The sequence below is a fragment of the Molothrus ater genome, chromosome 6, assembly GCF_012460135.2.
Source record: "Molothrus ater isolate BHLD 08-10-18 breed brown headed cowbird chromosome 6, BPBGC_Mater_1.1, whole genome shotgun sequence".
NCBI classification, from domain to species: domain Eukaryota; kingdom Metazoa; phylum Chordata; class Aves; order Passeriformes; family Icteridae; genus Molothrus; species Molothrus ater.
Window position 1 is genome coordinate 21,847,096 of NC_050483.2, and position 18,343 is coordinate 21,865,438.

Genomic DNA, 18,343 nt, shown 5'->3' on the forward strand with positions numbered 1-18,343 from the left:
TGAGACAGGTTTTGGCTCAAAAAAAGAGTAATTCTGAATGGAAAAGTTATCAAAGCTTTATTTTTGGCAACAGCTTTTCAAATCGACGTGAGGTGTAGTCTGTTGTGCCTTGTGTAGTTTCAAGCTCTTGCTCTGCTTGAAGTGCTCACGATTTTGTTCAATCAGGCCCATAACTATCTTTGTCACTACAAATAGAGCCATCAGTGTCACTCTATTCCAAAAAAAGGTGTTAACCCTTTCCTGCCCAGCACTTTCTCAAAGACTTGCTGCAACTCCAGCAATTTAAAGAACTAGATCTTTGCTGGTTGGTTTGGTAACTCTTTAACAGACCATCCTGATTTAACTCCTGATTTTGGATAATATAAAGGAGTTTTCACCAATTCTCTTTCTCTGCTTTTGGTTCACACTTTCTGTATTTACTGGGAAAATTTCCTGCCAGCTTGCTTCTTTGTCGGTGGCGGGGGGGGGGGGGGAGAGGTGCAGCCTATGACTTCACCAAATAGACTAGACATCAAGGTCACAGGTAAAATAGGCAGAACGACTGATTTTTCCAGCCGTATACTAGCAAAAGCATGCATCACAAAGGCATGATCTCGACCAGCCTCCCATGCTTTTCCATTGCCCTCACTATTTGACACCTGCAGGTTTGTGGATTGGAAGGCAGCTTTCATCCCAGCTGTTACTGGTGCCCCGGGTCCCTGTGTGCCTGGGACCTCACCAGCCTGGGGGCTCACAAGGGTCCTGCTCTGTCTGCACCACACTCTGCTTGGGTTCTGAGGCAGCTTTACCTGAGAGTAAATTGCACTGCTTACTGAAGGAGTTGGTAAATCCTGGGGGCTAGATTGAAACAATTTGTTCCAAAGTAGTTTTGTCCTGTAAAATAGCTTTGATTAACATCGGGACTAAACATGCTTTTTGTTCCTTACTGAAAAAGTAAGAAATTTCTGCTGGCTATTTGGAGGCTAAATCTTACAACCTCTAGTGAATATTCATGCATATTCATGAAAATAGGATAAAGGAACTCAATAGGAACATTTCTGCGGATCAGAATTATTCCTAGGAGTGAAGGTTAACATAATATGGCCCCAGCAAAATCTCCAATTGATAATGCTGCAATGCTTCCTCTTTTGGTACCTGGCTTTTAGAGCTGAGTTTTGAAAGCAGTAAATCAAAAATAAAAGTTAAAACTTTTAATTTCATGTATCCAATTGCATTATACATCAAACAACATTAAGTATTCCAAATGAATTAAAAAACAAGTAAAAAAGCCTTTAGCTGTAGTTTTGTTTGCGTTTCTTTTCTTGGCTGTTTGGGATCTGCTATAATAAGTTCTACAAAAATTAAAATCTCCAGGACAAGCAGCTTGAATCTATAACTAAATAAGCAAAATTTTGCACAGTACTAGAGTTTTTAAAGTAAAGAAATTGGTGATTTGATTTGTAACAATAAATTGCAAATTTAACTTTGGAACCAGCTTTTTCTTCCAGATAGGGGAGGACCAGAAGTAGCCAGAACATTCAGAGAAGGTAACTATACAAGCTTTCAAAGCTGCTTTGGTAACATGCTGTCTACCACAAACATTATTTTCACAGAATCATAAATCCATACTTTCATATGAAGAGAAATTTCATACAAGTCTCTTGACCTCCATAGTTAATTTAGGCAAAATATCTTCTGCCTTTATATGTATTGCCTGAAATTACTTCTTTCAGGGGAAAAAAAAATGTCTTGAGCTTTATATAGCTTTTATTTGAATATATTACATATTGTGAAATATTGACATGCAGAGACAGGTCCACTTAATTGTCACGAATTTGAACTTGAAGGAAATTAAAAATTAGAAAAGAACTAAAGTTAGGGAAAACATTTTAGAACTGCAGGCACCAGCCAGATAATTTCAGTGGGCAGTTTTTTAAAAAAGTTGAATATTTATACTAAATAGCATCCAGTTCAGAAATAATTTTCAGGGAAGATATTTTCTTATATTCTGGGAAGTTAGACTCCTATTAGCCAAAGTACTACGTAGCATGCAGCTAAATATAAAACAAAATAAGCTCAGTTATCTAATATAGATATAAATTCAAGTATTTGTGAAATCTATTTAGAGCAGTGTTTTATACCTTAATATACAGATGAAAAAGCTGAAGTGGGAATATTGTATGCTTTAGCTAAAATACCAGCTAATTTTTTTTTTCCTTTTGCTGGACTTATTACCTAACAATAAAAAACAAGAATAAAATTATTGAATATGTCCAAAGAATAAGCATATCTAACTGTTACTGAATTCATGGTAAAACATGGTAAAAGTTAGGAGGCAACTGGATTTTATATTCTTCTGGACTGATCCTGCTGTCCTGAAATGAGTGGCTAAATTCCATTTGCCTTCAAAGGGACCTGAATTTCATGTCAGCTTTTTAAATAGAATTTATTAACTCTTCAGTATTCTGCTAAATAATAAAACTTCACTGTTTGTTAAAAATCAAAATAACAAAAATTATAGATTAAAATCTAAGCAAACAAGGACTAGCAATTACTGTTTAAAAAAGCTTTTGGGAGATAGCTATTGGTAAGCTATTGGCTGATAATTTAATAAAAAGTATTCAGCCTTATTTAGCTACTGTTTTAAAGTGGTTTATAGGACCTAGATGTTTTAGAGTCTCAATTAACATATACAGGATGCAAAAGAAATAAAGCCCTGCCCTTGCAGAATAAAGGTAGAAATATGTTTTGTCAATTAAAACAATTAAAACAAGCTGCTGAATCTAAAATTTAGTTACCTAAGAATTGACATTTTAATGTTAGCATTAGAAAATAAAATAGGGATATCTTTGCATCAAAAAAGAAATTCTTTTAACAAAAGATACAAATTTGGTCTTTCAGGCATTAAAAAATTTTTTGTATTTGTGAGTTCAAGTTTTTAGTTTAGTAAATACATTGTTTAAATAGTAGGCAGAGACAACCTTTGAAGAAGGACAATTGGTAGGATTAAAACTTAAAGTTTTAATCAAAAACAAAAAGAAAATAATTTGATAAGGGTAAACACTAAGCATAAGTCAGTTTGGGGTTCATCACTATCTCATGAATTCCTTTATATCAAACTAATTCATATGACTTTAGGACAAAATTGTTAGACTTGTTACTCATCCTTACTGAATATGTTTCTATTTAAAAGTTATGTTTTTTCCTCTTTCAAAAATTGTTATCGATTTTTCTATAGAGAAGCAGAGAAAAAAGTAAATTCAATAATAATTCACAAATACTCCTTCTGTTGAAGCAGACTTTTTACTCTGGAATTACTAATAGGAAATTATTTGAACATTTTTTTAAAAAGTTAATTTATGTAAGAAGCTTTTTGAAAGTTATAATATTATCTTATAACTAACTGCAGCTAGAATACAGCCTTTTTTCAAATTGAATACTGTACATGATAATTAACAAAACATGTGGATGTAGATACAGTAACAATTGTTAGAAACATTAATTTGCATTGTTGAATCTTAGTGGGGAGTTTGTTCTTTCTTAAGGCTCTCAAGTAGTTAGCAATGAAAACAAATTGAGATTAAAAGAATCTGTTTCAAATCTTCCTTAAAAACCTGAAAAATTTTTCTAAACCCGTAAATGTGGTTTGATATATTTTTGCTTATAATGTGTAGGTTATTTATAAATACTTTTTGGGATAAAATATTTTTTTTGGGGATAGTTCATATCTCATTAAACTGACTGAGCAGAGAGCGCTACATCATATTTGTTTGTAAGTTTAATTGAGACTTATTTAATAGAAAAATGAGCTAGATAAATATCCTACATCAAGTTTTATCCAAATAATAGCACTTGTAATAATTATTGTATGTTAAAAGTCTCCTATTGATCGTGTATCTGGAAGCTCTCTGTTCAGTTTCTATTTAATATTCTTGAAGTTTTTTCCATTTATGGCTTTCAGAATAATAAACACAACATCCCTGTTGTTTTTGAAATTAATAATAAAGAATAAGTATTTATTTTGTTTTGACATCAAGAGAAATTACTGACAGAAGGAAATATGCAGCAATTTTGCACAAGTAACTTTATGAAGTTTTAAAGACTTTGCAGGGAAAGATTTAAAAGAACAAAAACAAATGACCCCCCCCCCCCATATTTGAATAAAAATATTTCTAAATGTCTGCTGCAATTTTTTTAAGAGGGGAAACACCTTTTTTGCATTGGCACTGTATTAAAATTGAAATAAAAACATCAAAATTCATGGTGAGAGTTCTACCACAGACCTTAGCTTTTCAAAGGTCTGGAAAGCTCCTTAAATTTAATTGAAACTACATTTAAAAAATTTTGTTTTCATGTACTAAGCAAACCTAAGTGTTTACCTTGGAGAAGAATAACTGGATATATCTGATCAATAGAGAGAGTAACACCAGAAAAGTGATTTTTTCAAAGAAAAATAATTATTTTCATATAAAATTTAAATTGATGGGCATTTGTTTCTGGCCATGTTAATGCTATAATCAGTACAATAAGGTAGATTTTACTAACTAAATGGAAGGTAGGTACAGCATGATCTGAAGTGGGAGGGAGCTTAGAGTAGAGTTGCCTCAGTGTAATGGCAGCACATAAATGTCACAAAGAAAGTTCAACTTCTTGGACTACAGTTTCCACTGAGATACCACCTTAAATTTAAGTCTGTGAATTGTATGTTCCTCAATGAAATCATGGGCTTCTAAAACATGTATTAACAAGCTTAAACGTGATTATGTTTTTAACTATTTCATTAATTAGAAAGAGAGCTCTGTAAGTCACAATGTGAGCCAAAAATGGAAATCAGAACTGATGTGTTAATAATATGCTTCATTCCTTATTTTTAAAAGAACAATTTTAGAGGTGAATAGTAAATTCTCCAGGAAAAAATCAAAAATGTATATACCTCTATGAGTTTTTCGAAATGTTTTGTTCTCCTGTCATTAATTATGACATTAATTATGTCATCTTTTTGTTCTCCAGAAATTATGCCAAACTTGCTGAAAGGGTCAAAATATTACCAGTTTAAGTCCTCCCAAAAATTTTTCAAATAGTTCTGTATTTCACATTACAATAAGGCATATGTGAAAGATGATTCAATGTAATTAATTAATTTAAAAATTTCCAATTATGAAGATTCAACTATAAATTATTATTCCAGTAAATTCTTATTTTATAATATTAACTTTTTTTCTGTAGGATACCATAAATATAAGACAAAGTCCTACACTCAAAGCTCCAGCTGATAATAGAATAAGATTAGGCAAAGCAGAATTTGGAATGCAGTTTCCTCATTTCTCACTGTAATTTTATGACCATAGGAATATGTATATTAGAGGTTCCAAATTAAATACCTTTCTTCTGCTACAGTTTTCTAGATTTCTATTCTATTTACCAAGACTAATATTTTTGCCACAATTTTCATTGTTCAGGTATTTCAAATAAGAAGACCCAATTGCTTGGTCTCCGGTCTCTAAAAATCCACCCTGTCAGGATGAGAATTAATTAATACAGCTTTAATTAACTTTAAGTTTTCTCTTTCCCTTTTTCTCCCTGGTTAATTTGGTAGAGGGCAAAAATAGAACTCAGATCAGTGTAACTTCATCTGCCATGGCAGGGGGGTTGGAACTGGCTGATCTTTAAGGTCCTTTCCAACTCAAACTATTCTGTGTTTCTGTAATTTCCTAACTCATATCAAATCCTCTGTTTCTGTAAGACAAATTCTTGGGGTAATAATGACATGCTGCTACTAGCATGAATTTGTTAACCTAAAATATACCATTCATTAAGTTTAATTCACTCAAAAAAATCCAGTTAATTTGCCTCAATATTTATCAGAGTTGCAAATTGGGATTTTAGTTATTAAATCTTAGTTTTAATGGTCATTATACTTATCATATAGAATTCTATTTAAACAATCAGGCCCCACACTTTTAAGATTTAAAGGAACCATTCAAGTCATCTTCACCACTGTTCTGCTATAATAATGCAGCAAATCTGTATTTCATGACATAGGGATTTAAGATAAGATGGTACTAATGTGCACAAGGGCATCTAATTGGAACAAAAAGGAAAGCAGTCAGAATAGGAGGATATCTGGATTTAAGTGGGTTAGCACCAAACTTCTTTGTAAATTGCTTAACTGAAGATATGAAGTTTCAATTAATCTAGAAGCATAGGTGTGAAGATGTGAAATTATACAGACTGTGTGATGTTTATAAATCCAGCCAAGAGTTTGTCAGTGATCATTGGGCTCACAGGATAGCAGTGACCTGTTGTGCTGCAGCCTAACTCCCTCCTGGAATGGAGTGCAGAGTTGAGATGTGCCTGAGGTGGGGGTACAGGCTAAGCTTTAATACAAGCCTGCCCACCCTCAGAGCAGCCCAGCTCTTGGATGGGGACCATTCCAGGTCTGTGGTACCAAAGTCTTCCAGAAATTTAGGGTCAGGCCTGTTTTGGTAAAAACTATTTGGCTACATTCTAGTGCACGGTGCAGTTGGTTTCAATTTGGTTGTATTTATCAGAATTTTTCTGTACAATATTCTGTATTTATGGCTTGGATGTCGTGATTATTTTAACTGCTTGCTTAAAAGAAACTGAAACTTTAGGAATAGAGAGGAGTTAATTTTTTACCAAAGAAAATATTGTATATAGAACAGACTCTGGATAGATAATACACCTAGCTGCTGGTGTATTTACTCCCTATGCATATAAGTTGAGAGGTAACATGAAGCAAGAAGGTATTAATGGCTGCCTTAAACTAACAACTGGTAAAAATCAAGTGGATGCTGACAGAATCACTTACAATTTGTGGGCGTTTCACATGTGTCTCATTTTCCAAATTTAATTAAAATTCAGAATTTTTCAAAATGTATACATTTTCTGAAATTTCAGAGTTCACTGGTCACACAAAGATGTGCAACAGTAGTGAAATGTGGGTCATAGTCTTCAACTTCATGGCATACAAGGAATGTTCAAAAGGGGGTAAAAGTCTCAGCTAGGTTGTGCCAGTTAACAGTGTTCTGTCCATGTTTAGTTTATTTGAGAAGTTCAAACCAAGTGAAGTTTGAATTAATCTGCCCAACCTTCTCTTTTACTTGAGTTTATACTTTGGCAGCTTGCTGGGTGCCTTTACAAAACACAGTAAGACCAGCTTCAATGCCATCCATGTGAGAGACAGAAAACCTGAGCAGAAATACCTGACCTTAACCCTTTGTGAAGTGTCCACTTCATACTGCTTTGATCAGGAATATGTATTGGGCCCACAGCCACTGTTTACACATAGGTCTGTAATCTATTATCATAACTATCAGGCTAAATTTTTCTTCTTCTCTATTCTTTTCTCATTTCTCATTATTTTAATTATGGTTTGGTAGCCAGAGAATATTTTGCTATTAGCTGTGACCAGGAGTCCTACAGTATTTAGACAAATACTGTAAAACACCATGAATTTTGAGGTGCTGCAAAATCATACAGGACAGTAAGAAATGTCCATGGAAAAGACTGACAGGGCTTAATTTTTCATAAAAATCTGTAAGATCTTTGATGTAATTTTTATACATAAGTTTAATTTTTTTTTAATAAGAAAAGATCAAAGTCATACCTGTGATATTTCTGAAACCAGAACACTGCATTTCCTTTTTATGGAAGTCTACTGAATTTTGTTTAATCCCATTTAAATTGTTACATCATGCTCATAACTGCACTGTTGAAAAGCCACTCGCTTAGTGCTAATGAGTGTGTTTTGATACTTGAGAATGACTTGACTTGGTTCCCAGGAAAGGGATGGCTGTACCGTATATCCAAGATTAGTTGGACACAGCTTGGTTTACAACCCATGAATATGCATTCTTGAGGGCTAGCAAAGTATGGTTTTGGATGCTCCTCCTGAGGATAAAAATGATGGATGTTCTGTTAGTCTCCTGTTAGTAGATGGTTTCTGATCTTCATTATGTTAGAAATTTCTAGCCAAACTTTTGTTGTCCAGAGGGTGTTATTTTTTACACTAGGGTGTTAAGAGGGTGGGAGAAGTAAGGGGTCTTTTATCTTTTGCAAGAAGTTTAATATTAACTGAGTTAAACGCCATTTGCCTAGGTGCCCTGGAATGTCAAATAAGATGTAGAAATATATTTCTATGTAGAATATATGTATGAACATGTAGAATATGAAGTAAAATAAATTATTTAAGATTTGCTGTGGGAGAAATCACACACCATCTTCTCCCAGAAACAGCTGGGAAAGGACTTGGGAGTGCATAAAGCTGGTTTAAGAACAAGAAAACAGAAGAATTGTTTGGCAATAAGTTTTTTTAATAGCTGAAGCTCTTCAAAATGGTAGAGGGAAATTGAGCAAGCTCATCAGCTGTCTGCATACAACCCAAAAGGTACCAAGTTCATAATACATTTTGAGACAGGTGAAATAAGCAGGATTTTTACACATGCTGAGCACTTCCTCCAGCTAAAATGAGTCGTGTGTAGTTTCTTCCCATTCATCTACTAATATCTCATTCAGAAGGACCAATGCTTTCAGACTGTGAGGATCATGCCCTACTTCTCAATTGTAGGATACTGAATATATGGCAAAAAAGTAGTTGCTAAATGATGTGCCATTAATTGATCAAGTCTGATAAATCTGCTACCAGTCAGGCCATCATCAGGGAAAGTTTTATGTATCTTTCTTTTAATCTCATAGGGAGGTAACCTGTGGTGCAGTTCCTTTTCCTGTTAGCAGGCAGCATATGTACTTCCTTATTTTGCAATCTACTGTATGCAATGTCATTATGTCTTTAGTACAGTGTTTATTGAACTTTCTGAATCTGTGATTTCCTTTTGATTCACCTCTCTCCCTGTCATTTTCTTGAATTCTTCCCTTTTTTGATGATAGATTTTTGTAATTGCTGCCTGAAAAGTAACTTTTTCAGGGAGACTGGACTCACTGACAGCAAGCCAAGGTAGCTGGTAGATCAGTAGCTACCCTAGATACTTGCAGGATCTTCTCAGTCCCCAGTTGTCAAAACTGAGATACTCCTGACAAACTTTGAGTTTTTTAACACTGTGAGTATCATTGTCCTTTGGCAACCCGTGGTTTGAGAAACAATTGTTTAGCAGAGGCAAAGTTCCCACTGAATGATGAGTTCCCCAACAGCACAGTTTTAGAAAGTGACAGAAAGCAGGTTTGTTTAACCTGGACTCAGAGAAGGTCTGCTGATAGTGGCAGAGGACCTGCGTAATTCCAGAACAGCACAAAGTCTCTGTGATAACCTGAGTTACAGCTACCTTCTCTCATGTTTCTCTACAAACAAAATTATTCTTGGTAAGGGATAGGGGCGATAGAAGAGGTTTTGATGTTGGTATATTTGCTTTAAATGTAAGGAAAGAATGTAAGTATTTTTTAAGTGTTGTATATCCATTGTTTTAGATCCTTGATCAGCCAGTCTTTAGTTAGAGGTTGCAAAAGACTATTGGAAATCTATGAGGTTGTGTTACCTTGGTTGTTTAAAATAGGGCCAGATAGCATTTATAACCCATGTGTTGTAATAGTCACTGTGTCTCTGAGATAACCCTGTTGTGCAAACAGGAAGATGCTGTTCTATCACAATCCAAAGGAGGGGTTCCAACGCTACTGGGATTCTCTGCATGGATCCCCATCCCCCAGGCTAGCCTGGTTATTGCTATGCTCATCTTGGTCTCTCCTATGTGAATGCCCCATTGAGTTAGGATCAGGGCACTGCTTAAAGATCAGGAAAAGGTAAAGACAGCTGAAGTCTGGTGGATTTGAGACTGAACTAGAGTGAAAGAGAGGTGAAAAGTCAGTGATCCTAGGCTGTGCTCTCTTCACCTGTCACAGACACTGTTTGACCTGTTCACATCTCTGTTCTTCTGTTTAACCTACCTGTCATGACAGTTACTCTCCACTTGCAAGGATTATGAATAATGTGACTATTAAATAGCACCACATGTTATGCCTGGTGCCTTCCCAAGACAAATACACAAGCAAGTATTTGTTAATAGTCGCTCTGCTCCTTGTTTCCAGAAGGAAAAAGGAGAGAGGAGCAGACTGTCCTTGTGATAACCTCTTGTACTTCAGCAAAACCTGTCAGAAGAGGGCTGCAAACCATTAGGAACCCCAAGGAGAGACTGCAGAGCCCTTCAAAACTGCTGGCATGGCTAGGATAGGCACCTCATGGAGAATTCCCTTTTCAGGAATTAGTATAACATTAAGTATCTTTGAAGTAACACCAACCCTCTTTCCATCTTCTTTCCTGTGTAGCTGTCTTCGGCCTCTCTACCACTCTCACAGTATTTCAAAGGGTTCATTGAAATACTTGCTGTGAGGCCTTAATATCCTTATTATTGGAAGACAAAAGATAAATGGCAATCACGCAGCTAAAATGATCTGTTTTTTCTAGTTTTAGAAACACAAAAATGTACAGCAAATATTTATATAAAATTCAGGTAAAATACAGGCCAGAATGCTCCAGAAGGAAATAATTTCTATGAGTGCACCAAGAACAGCATTTAAGAACAAGGCTAATTTATGAAGCCCATCCTTTCAAGCAACCATTTTGAAACAGGCCCTCATATTTCCTGTAATTATTTATCTAATTCCACCAATATTAATTGATAGATATTTCCTGGTTCATGAGTGCTCACTTAAGCTTCATCCTATATTAAAGAAATTGATACAACTCAGAGTTTTGTGTCCTAAATGCTAATATAAGGAAAGCTGGCAGTAGTAAAGTCTTTCTCCCAGGATATTGTTACTGGGGCAGATGCAGCTGTGGGTGAAAGCCCGATGTAAAATCTGTGTAATAGCTAACTACCACCAAAACACTCTAGCAACAGCATGGTTGGACATCAGGAAATTAGGGACAAACAAGTCTTAGATGTTGCTGTTAGGAGAGAGCAAATTTTGGCACTTAGAAGGAATATGGATGGATACCCTGGGACGCAGATGTAGCTGATGTGAATATGTGAAAGTTGGCGTTGTGATCATGCTTTCCAGCAAACTAAGTTTTCTGTGACCCGGGTCATGGTGGTCTGTTTTTGTATGGCACTGAGGCACCTCAAAGTGTGGTTGACCTAAATGAGTGAATAACCCCACTGAACATGGGGTATATTTGTATACCTGAAATTCAGTGTCACACATTGAACTGGCCTTGGAAGTGAAAAGGATGTTTTCTGGGGAAAGGAGAGGAAATGTTGGTTGAGAAGGAAGGTAAAGACAAACTTTTTGAGAGAGCAGTTACTCCTCTTCTCTGTAGTAATATCCAGGAAAAGAGAAAGCAGGAATGTGTGCTTCATTGTGCTGTGGAAGCTGCTCGTGTCTAGACGTGTAATGTGACAATATAAGTCAAATATACAGTACCCAGATTACTGGGATAGAAAAGTGTGTAAATGTGAAGTAGATGGGCACATAATCACAGTGAAATTCCATGCCTTTATTCACATTTCATATGGTGAAATAAACAGTAGTGTTAATAAAACTGTGATATAAGTATTCTCACAGGAATTGCATATGTGAGCTTTTAGTATTTGACTTTTGGCATGTAAACGTGACAGGAATTCGGTAAGTGGCTAGTGACAATTTCTATGTGTGCTTGTGGGACAGAAAATTTCTATGAAAGAAGTTGAAAAGCAATTTTTGCAAGTCTCCCATAAACCCCTAGGTCCTTCCATTAAGTCTCAGTGTCTCAGAAGCCCTTATGTCTACAAAGGCAGAAACTGAAGTGCTTTGGTAGCTAGAGGAAGATTCCGTTCTATGTATATGTGCTTGCCTCCATGTGTGTGAGTTCACAGCTGTGTTTTGAAGTCTGCACATAGAGAGGGAAGGTAATATAAAAAGGAATATACAGGTTTAGAAAATATAAATGCAGGCCAGTTCTTGGGCTGCTGTTGATTGCTTAGCTGCTTAGAGCATTGTGGTTTATCCCAAAAAAAATGAAAAAAGTATGCTTTGGAAACTTAGACAAGGTCCTGGTGTAAGACAGTAAAGGTTCTATCTGGGCTGGAGTGTTTTTTTTTTTTAATAGATTGCACTTGGCAGGAGGAGGAGAGTTACTGTAGTTGGTAGCAGGGAGACACGGTGTTTCCTTCCCCATCCCGACCAAGGTGAACATATGTCCTCTAATTTCCTATGGCCTATGTCAGGAAGAGTATTTATGGCTAATTTAAAAGCATACAGAAAGGTAAATGCAGGGACCACTTTTTTCCCCTTGAGTTTGCATAGGAAAATAATTAAAGGCAAACACTGTATATTGTAAGGAATATATTGGACTGCATATGGCATTATTTGTTGCAGATTACAGACCCAGTGGCCTGATCCTGCTATCACTGAAATGAATGGCACATTTCCTATTGATTTCAGGGAAAGAAAGAGCAGACTACAACCCAACATGAGACAGGTGAAAGCTGCTCCTTCAGAAGTTTGCCACCCATTATATTTAGACTCCCAAATTACTTTTTCTTAGTGTCCTGGGAAGTAGATGGACTCAAATTGTTCATATTAAAAGTGTAATGAGGATTGTTTAAAGATATAAATGTTGTCTTTAACACTGCTGAACCAAAAACATAGAAGATTCTGCCAGTGCATGAAAGTGAAACTAGCTGAGAACAAAAGTGAAACCAACAGGCAACTCTCCCTTCCCAGGCTAAGTGAAATGCAGAAATCCTAAAGTGCTGATGCTTAACAGTAAATTTGATTTTTAAAATTTCCTTTGCTTTTATTAGTGTGAAAAAGTGTTAGTGATCTAGAAGAAGATTTCCCCTAAGATAGGTGTTTTCTCATGATGGTATCTCTTTAAAAAGTCAGAACCACTTAAAAATGTCAATTTTTTCTTTATGATATTTAGGGGCATCTGTACACATCACCCTCTTTTTCTTACACATTTTCCTTTTGCATGCACTGCATCACAGACTTGTAAGTCATATACCCTTAATATTATGACAGAAGCATGTGCTAGAGCAGGACAGAATTGACCTTGCTTACAAAAGTATTGGTAACTGTAATCAGCAAGTTTCTAGAGAAGGGAAAGAAAAAATACCTTAAAAATATATTTAAATGATGGTCAATTGCATTTAATTGATAAAACACCAAAAAATAGCAGTGTAGCAATGGGGAGAGACAGACATTCAGTTCTTCCTGCCCAATCTAGTAGGATCAGCAGGAGACAAATGTACAGGAAAGTGGGGAAATACCAAACAAAACAACAGCAGAGGGTAAAAAAAAACATTGGATGCCATGGAAAAAAAGAGAGAATGGAGGAAATAAGTGGTTTAGATAAGTTGACTGTGAGCAAAATTCTTCTTTGGTTCACATTTGTCAGTGTCTAGGAAATTGTGTGTAAAAATACATGTGTGGCTACAGTGTGCTGTAGATCTGAGCAGTATGAGGAAGATAAATATATGGAAGGAAAGGGGTACAAGATGATGTATTTTTTTAAGGCAGTTTAGTCATGAATACTACACCCTACAGTGCTGAGGCTTTCTGACCACGATTTATGTTGATAAGGCTTATTAAATGACAAACTGAAGCAGGATGTTTTGTTTGTTTGTTTGTTTTTTTCATTTAACACACTGAATTTGTATTCGTTATCTTAAACAATTTTCCCTCTCACATTTGTTTGGAAAAGTTTGAAGCGAAAAGGGGGGGGGGGGGTGGAATGGTCTATAGACAGTGATTTTAGCTGGTATCTACCGTGCAGGTGGAGGGAGGAGATAGAAGTCTCAAAACTACAGGCCTATGTAAATTCTGCAGCATCAGAAGTAAGTACAAAATAATACAAATCACAGAAAAATGGGTAAAGCAAAGACCATATTTATCTGGGAAGGTATTCAACTTTTAAAGCAGAGGAGGGAAAAGTTGCTTTGGGAAGAAATATTTCAGGACTTTGTCTCTCATGTAAATGGCTTTTAAAAAATTTCAGTGTATGTAAAATAAATAAATATATATATATATATATTTAAATATAAGATCATAGCACTTGCAGATTAAATGTTGCTAATGAGATAGAGCATGCAGTGATATAGAGGCTTCTAAGAAATTAAAAGCAGGCCTGGGGAATCTGGTACTTCAAGTGACAATGTATGGAACTAATTTTTGACATGTGTAACTGACTTATCAAAGCCAATTTTGAGAACTCAGAGTAGAATGTAATAAGAGTTTTTAAAATGCTTTTCAGAAAAAAAGATATAAAGCTTTTTGAGGGACAGATAATTTGAATGTACAGAAATGTGCCTGGGTATACAACAATTTTAATCTATTCCCTCTTATGTTACAGAGAGCATGGCACAGCCCCTGTTCTGGGACAGAAGGACGGACATCTAAGGGACATGAGCATTTCTTCTCAGGTAACCTGCTCTTACTGATGGCTTGAGAGAGAGAGAAAAAATAACTTTTCTGTTCAGATTAAATAATACCTGACCTTTTGGCCTTCTAGATTTTGGTGTTTATTGACATTTCAGGCAAACATAATACTTTTGTTTTATTTTGAGAGAGGTGAGGAGGCAAAGTGTTGTGAGGGAGGGAAGTTAATGCCAAGTCCTTCTGACGTCCGATCGGTTGCAGAGAACAGCAGTGCTGACAGTGGTATTCTGGATTTTCCCATTAAAAGATGCAAATTATAGGATATTATAGAAAGATCAATGTATTTGTGAACTGTGCTGTGTGTTTCAGTTTGCTTCATATTAGAACAGCAAATAAATTGGAAGTAGATGCTACGATCTCTGGTTGGTCAAAGGCAGGGCTAGAAAAAATAGTTCTTTCTAATTGTATGTGGTTTTATTGTGTTGACAAATATATTTGATGTGGTAGCAATTAAAAGTAGTCTGTTCTGATTAAGTTGAAGGGCCAAGACTTGGTTTTAAAGCATGCTGGTTAATTAAACAAGAGTCAGTAAATGGCATAAAGTTCTAGATAGGATGCTTTTTGAGAAAAATGCAGTTGCTTGAGGTCAAATTCGTGAATAAGTAAAATTTTCTGATCAGGAAAGAGTCTGTATTTCTGAGGTATTTTATACTTTGTGCAAGCTTTTTATACACCAATACATAGAAGAGCTGTGTTAAAGTGTTGGAGTTGCTATTGTGTTACGGTATGTCACTTGTTCTTCTTGGTTTGAATTGTTGATTCAACTCTGATAATTAAGACAAGAGAAAAATATAAATTCCATTTACCAAGTAGGATGTTTGTAGCATTGAAAAAAGTGAGAGATTAAAGATGATTAGAGGACTCTAAAATCTATAATGTTGTTCTGTAGCCTTTGAAAAGGCAGAAATCTAAATAATAATATTTTTACAGGGAAAATAATATACATTATCTAAAATAAAGTATTAACTGCTGTTAGAAGAGTTTTGAAATAAATAGTATGTGCAGATAGGTAGTTAGGATTTTAAGTATTTTTCTTCCCCTATTCTTTCTCCTCCAGGAAAATAGAAGGATTTCTTTCAAATACAAAAGGAATAAATAAATACAATTGGAATGAAACATTATGCTAGATATTTGGAGAAATTTGTTTTCTCATAAGTATTTTGGTTTTAAATCTAATTGCCGTGAAATAGTTGAGATCTCAAAGTTTGTGGGGAGGAAATGTTTCAGCATCTTTGTTCATACCTGAGGAATCCATTTTAGAAGTCTATTTTCCCTGTTTGCAAAATACATTTTTATTAGATCTGTGTATTTGGGTTAAGACTTACTTAAAATCACTTAATTAGGTTATACTTAAATTCTAAGTGATTTAAAAAGAAGGATTATGATTATATGACAAAACATAACACTATTTTCATTGAAATTCTTAAATAAAGCCCTTTTAACATGCCAATTTTTAAAATCTATAAATTTAGGGTGTTAAAATAGTACAAAATATAAAAAGGCTGAACTTATAACGGAATGTATAATCCTGTACCAGTGAGGAGGGATTCTGTAGGTACGTCTGGAACATGGCAGGAGGTCATTTACACCTTCAGTTTGGTTTTGAGCATTTTTCTTGTGGTATTGTTGTTCTTCTTATTTTATTATGTGTATGTAAACACTTACGAAAGGTTTGTTGTTGATTTGTGAAGAAAAAATACAGAGAAAGAGGTAACAGTGTAGGTGCGCTTAGCTAGATGGGGACTGATTGTGTTTTCCCAGGAAATTCTGGAAAATATATCAAAGTAAAATTTTCCACAGTAAAGAATAAATTCTAAATAATTGTATTCGTGCTGTTTGAAATAGCATGGCTGTGAATTGTCTTTAAAAACCTCCTGTAAGTGTTCAAAAAGAGTGCAACATAAAAAGGTTTTCCAATTGTGTTTTCTCTAGATAAATCTATGGGTTGTAGGCTGATTTCAGGGGCAGGGTAGTAAAAAATGAACTTTAAAAAAAGGAGCTACGTGTGGGCTTTTCTCATAGATAAATTTGCCTTTTTTTTTTTTTCTAAAAAGGGAAACGTATATGTGTTTCTTTCCTCTGTGTTGTTTATAGTTTGAAATAAATAATAAATTTGTAGTGATTTAATTTTTTTAAAGACATATTTGTATTAAAAATCTGGCAATAGGTTTGTTTTACTTGTAATTTAATATTGGAGAAATAGGAGAATGTTTCTGGATATTTGCATTTGTTTCAGAGGCTGGAGCCTAAGGTAGATTTCTGTGTAGCCTGTCAGGCAGTTACACGTCTGAGCTTGTTACAGTCTGTAGCATTACAAATTAGAGCTATTTGACTTTTATTTGCTGCATGAGGCTTTCATAAAAAAAATGCAAATAAAATAGAAGAATAGAGGATGAGGTCTGCGTGTGTGCAGGGGCTGTTTTGGGGTGCGATACCGTCCTGTGGAGGGGGGCTGGGTGAGACCCAGAGGGTTTTAGTCCGAGGTGCTGCTTTTGCCTGGACTTGTGCTATCTGCCCCTGTCCCTCACTGACTTTATAAATTGAGTCTGACTCCCCGGGATATTTTTTAGTTCCCAGCAGGGTAGTTGCATGCACATTGTTTGCTACTTATTTTAAGAGAGGAGCTGTAAAAGTGCTGTATGTGTTAGTCACACGTATACTGAGCACCTGTATGAAGAGTGTATGGGAAGGAGGGCAGAACATGAATGACTGATTTTCACATTCCTTTCACTACAGGATAGCCCAGCATTTCCTAGTAACTTTGTCACGAAGTTTTCTGGGGGTTGTAAAGCTATTTTGGAGTTAATTTGCTTATTACAATTTGCCTCCTCAAACATAAATAAAGAATTTTTTTAAAGCCCCACCAGCTAGAATAAGGTATTTCACCAGTTTTTTACTATCTCTCAGGGAGCGCGCAGTTAATCCCAGTAACGAACAGTTGTGGCCGGGACCAGAAACCACACTGCGGGAGTACTGAAACCCGCCACAATGGCAGCGGCCCGGGGCCCGCCGCTGGGCCGGGCCGGGCCGAGCCGCTCGGAGCGAGCTCCGCCGGCGAGCGGGGGCGGGGTGGATCTTCCTCGGGGGCCGCGGAGGCACCGGGCCGGGGTCCCGGGCAGGACCCGCCGGGCAGCGGCGGGGGGGGGCCGAGCGGGCCGGCGGAGGCGCCTGGGCGCCGCAGAGGGTTAACGGCGGCGGGCCGCGGGGGCCGGCGGGAGCTGTAGGCGCCGCGGCATGCCGGGAACCGCCACCAGCGGCCGGGATTCGCTGACAGCAGCCGTGACGGCGCCCGCCCGCTCTGGCGTGGGTGGGCCAGAGCTGTCCCGTCGGGCGGGAGCTCCGGGCCGGCTCGTCCGCACTCTGCCGCCGCGCTGGGCCGGCCCGTGCCCGGCCGGGGGGTCTCTGCGAGCGCCGGCGTTATCCCCGCGCCCTGAACAGCGGCCTCAGGCCGCGGCCCGGCCGGGGGCGCGCCTCGAGCGCCGGCAGGTCAGTGGCCGCTTTGTCCCGGAGCCGGTGGTGCTGGGGTGCCCGGCCCATCCTGGCCAGCCCCGGTATCGGCGGAGCCGAGGCCTCCTGGTGCCCCTCGCTGCTGGCCGTTCCGCGCCCGGTCCGGGCCATGGGGCATCAGCCCGGTCCGGCAGGGCTCGGCCGGAGCTGCGTCCTCCCGAGAGGGATTTGCTCTGGTTAAACCACACGGGCGGCTCGCCCGCTCTGCCCCTGGGGCTCCTGCCGTCCCGCCGCGCCTGTGGCTGCCCGGGGCCCCGGAGAGGCACGGGCTCACTGCGGGTGCGGACCTTGGCTTCCAGTTCGCGCTGAGCTCCGCACCGAAGCCCAGAGCACAGAGATGCCTTGCTTGCGCGGATATAGCAAAGGCTGGCACGTGGCAGGAGGGGATCGAGTGCTTTTATCTGCAAGTTGGGTTTTTTTTCTTTGAGTTTTTTAAATGTGAAGTGGAAGAATGAAGGTGCTGAAG

General features: G+C 37.5%; 1 long non-coding RNA gene across 5 annotated transcripts in view; it reads left to right on the top strand.

Moving 5' to 3' along the window:
• The window catches only part of LOC118687259 (uncharacterized), a 74,889-nt gene that overhangs the window by 47,279 nt on the left and 9,267 nt on the right, over positions 1–18,343 (top strand). For 4 of the 5 annotated variants that reach the window (XR_004980311.2, XR_008508470.1, XR_008508472.1 and 1 more), the window contains one exon: positions 14,285–14,354. This is a non-coding gene — a long non-coding RNA (uncharacterized LOC118687259). Of the gene's footprint in view, positions 1–13,750; positions 13,770–14,284; positions 14,355–18,343 lie in introns of those variants that run through there. The other variant, XR_004980313.2, reaches the window with a different exon arrangement.